The 3629-nt window shown below is 40.8% G+C and overlaps 1 pseudogene; it reads left to right on the top strand.

Moving 5' to 3' along the window:
* Positions 1 to 239: 239 nt before the first annotated feature.
* On the top strand, positions 240 to 403 carry LOC119054389 (uncharacterized; annotated as a pseudogene).
* The last annotated feature ends 3226 nt before the right edge of the window (positions 404 to 3629 follow it).

The following is a 3629-nucleotide window of genomic DNA, read 5'->3' as shown; positions in this document are numbered from 1 at the left end:
ATATAAATGTAAGGTGTTTTGAATTTCCAGTGACTGTCATCTAGAAGACATCATCAAAGAAATGTTACAAGGCTTCTTGTTACTTCATTGTTTTTGATAGCAAGAAGTTGCAAAGAATGTAAAATTCTGTCATTGGAATTGTGGGCAAACATGCTGCAATGTTTCAAAATGATCATGTAGATCACTACTGACATGAAAATAAGTTCACCTCATATTATTGAATTTAAAAAATGTTGGAGATCGCTTCTCGGCCTTTTGGCTAAGATCAAGTGTAGTATCTGTTCTTATCAGTTTAAAAAATGTTGGAGAATAGCATGTGTAATTATGATTGCTGGTGCATAGTAGGTATTCAGTAAATATTTGTTCAATAAACTAATAACTAGAATTTTGTAGCTGTCCATACTTTCCATTATACAAAAAAAATGCATGGAATGGTGCTTCTTAAAATGTTAACAATGGTTATCTGTAGTAGTGGAATTTAAAGTAAAAAAAAAAGCTGAAAATTTTTGATATATTTGTAATGAATGTGATTTATTTATATACCCAGAAAATACAAGCTATTTTCATATTTTAAGGAAAATATTCTGAGTAAAAACGCTTTTCATCTGTTCAAAGGGAGGCTAGAAGCCTCCCTTCTCTGGGATTTGCTCTTCCTCAGTATGTGAGAGAATTAAGAAAAGCAACTCCTGGGCAAACAGTAGAGTCTCTTTTTACAAGGCCTGGAGGGCTGATTCCGTCAAGGCCCCCTAGAGAAATCTCAGCGATTCTGCGCCTCTCCTCCTGGGAGCTGGTTTGCTCTCCCTCTCCTGAAACTTGGGGATTCTCACATTTATTACTACTGTGGCTTTTCCTCCCCTCTTACCATCTCACCCTGGCAGATTTCTTGTTTTATCTGGCACCCAGTAGAGCTCCGCTGAGATGCGAGCCCATCTTTCCCACCAATCCTCGTCCAATTAATTGATAAAAAATTAATAATTTAATTTTAGTGATGGGAATTACACACCATCTTCTGAGCTCCCTCTTCACCAGGCGTCCCAGAGTTGCCTCATGCAGACAAGCACCTGAAGCAAGAGGAAGGAACATTTTCTATATTTTAAGTGGATTTGGCCACTTGAGCATCTTTGATTGGAGGGCAGGCAAAAGAACAGGAGGCGCTGAGCGAAAACGGTCCCTCTAGAAATCAGGAGGTTGAAAGGAAATTGGTAGGGAAAAAAATCACATTTGTTCCCTCTGCGCTTGTGGATATTTTTGGGACTTTTGCCAACCTACTTACTTATTTTAACCCTGAAGTGCATGTACGTGACACGACTGCATTGATTTTGGATTCATTTAAAAGTAGGAGCTGCGGATGCAGACAGTCTCCACGAGCTGTGGGTCCTCTGGCTTCAGTGTTTTCATCTGTGAAACAGAACTAATAAGATGACCTACCCCATAGGGTTGTTGTGACACTCAGTGAGATGAGGCACTTACAGCACTTAGCCCAGTATCTGACATTTCCCAAGGGTTCAGAAAGTTTCACGTACAACAATGACTGTTACTTCTGCAATTTGGTAATAGCGGTTATTGAAATAGGGGCTGAGCTATAAGGTATTGGTATTGGAAGAGGACATTTCTTCAAAAATTATGTAAGTCTAGGAAGGAAGATCTCTTTGAAAAAAATTTGCTGTTTAGGATGATGTAATGTGATTGCAGTGGTTAAACAACTCAGTTTTCAAGTCACCCCAGGCGTCTTAGAAACCCTGCTTACAAGCAACTGATGTAGAAAGTCCTTCCTATTTTAAGTGAGTTGTCCAAGTACACCCTCTGCTAGATATCCTGTCAACTGGAATTTGAGTGACTATACATTTTTAAATACTACTTTATTAAATGTGTTCTCTAGATCAGAAGTTTACATAAAGCAAAGGGATCTTCGCGTGTTTTCAACAAATTGGTGGGGTTTCATTGTACAATAAACTAGGTAGTTTAGACTATATTAAAATGGTATGAAGATTTGAATTAAACTCTTTTGGGTCTTTTCATGTAAATTTCATGGTATGAGATGCCACAAAATTATTTGCATCTTCTACCTCCTTTACTCTGCAGTAAACCCATAAAGATTAGTAATTACTCACTTACCTTTTTATCTCTCTCTTTCTCTCTCTGTCTCTCTCTTGCTCTCTCACATACACAGGTGTGTAGTGTAGACACTCAGTAAATGTTGAGTCAGTGATTGCCAAGAGTTCGTGTAAAGAGGTAGTTTAAGGCGAAGATGGTCTTAAACATGAGCATTTCATGTCAGCCTGCTTTTATCTGCTACAAAGACTATAAAATCCTGTGCTCCCTGTGGGTTTTATGTTTACTGCATGTCTTTTCTGACAATGCCTAGAACGGTGACGATTCAGTACACACTTACTGAGTCGGACCAAGGTAAGTAGACGGAGGCAAAAGTAGCCCAGGCTGTTGTTGGCCATAGCCTGGCATGGCCAGCCCTCTGATTCCAGCCCCTCAAGTGGGATTTCATGAGTCCTTCCAGCTCTCCAGTGCATGGAGACAAGAAAATAGTCACTCACAGAAAACCCGTTTTATCACAAAGAGAGTCTTACCTCCCCAAACTTTGCACCAAAAACTTGTGACTTATTTAAGAAGGCCGAAAGTTGGCACGTGGTTTGAAGTTATAGCTAACTGCTACATTTTGTCAGACCCTGCTTTCAGCTCTGGAAGGATCCTGGAGCAGCTACTGGGGTAATCAAACTCACCATGCTGCTCCTCAAATGGAGTTAGAAGGGAGGTTTGGAGAAACATTTGCTGTCCTTTCAAACAGAGGTTCCTCTGACTGTAAAGAAGAATGATGCTCCCAGCTCAGCCTCAGACCAAGCTGACATTGACTCTGGAATTGGATCGACAACTAACTTTTCCTCCCACTTCTGGATGATATGTCGAATTACTTAGGCATCAAAAGGCTCCACTGCTAGGAAGACTGGATCTGGGCAACCAGTGGAGAAGGACTTGAAGGAGGATCGATGGGAATGGAGTCACCAGATAGACAATGGTTCTTCCTCTCCAGTTACAAGGAGGGCAACCACCTCAAATCCCATAATCGAAACCATATTTTCTGTAACCTGGAGAGGTCATTTTATTCATGAAAGGTAGCTAAGAATGCACAGAGAGCAGGAGTGAAGAACCTTGGAAGTCAGGCCTTCAGGATATTTTTGTCTCTCCAGACCTACTGATGAGCTAGTGTGGCACAGCTAGGCACGAGTGAAGAGATGCCCGAACTGGAGACCAGCAGCTGAGTGTGTGCAGCCTTTTAGGCTGTACAAAGCTCACCAGCCCTTGTGACAGCTGCAAAAGCAATGGCTACATAAACTTTCTCGGGGGGGAGAAGGCGGAATGTGAGAGACGCTCTTGCAGTAAGAAAAACATAATAAATCCAAGAGCTACACATAGCCTGGGGGGTTTTATGGCCATAGCCAGGCATGAAGGAATGACTGAACTTAACTAAAGCTGTTAATTACCTGGGCGAGATCAAAAGCCCAAGTAAGGGAATATATTTATGATGCACCTTACAGGATATGCTTCAACTTCTTACTTTTTTTTTTATTAATTGGTTTGATTAAATAGATTTAAAGAGCCTGGGCAGAGCCTTTTAA

The sequence above is a fragment of the Artibeus jamaicensis genome, unplaced genomic scaffold (genome assembly GCF_021234435.1).
Source record: "Artibeus jamaicensis isolate MK-2021 breed Jamaican fruit bat unplaced genomic scaffold, CSHL_Jam_final contig_432, whole genome shotgun sequence".
Lineage (NCBI taxonomy): Eukaryota > Metazoa > Chordata > Mammalia > Chiroptera > Phyllostomidae > Artibeus > Artibeus jamaicensis.
This window is presented reverse-complemented; position numbering and strand designations above follow the sequence as displayed.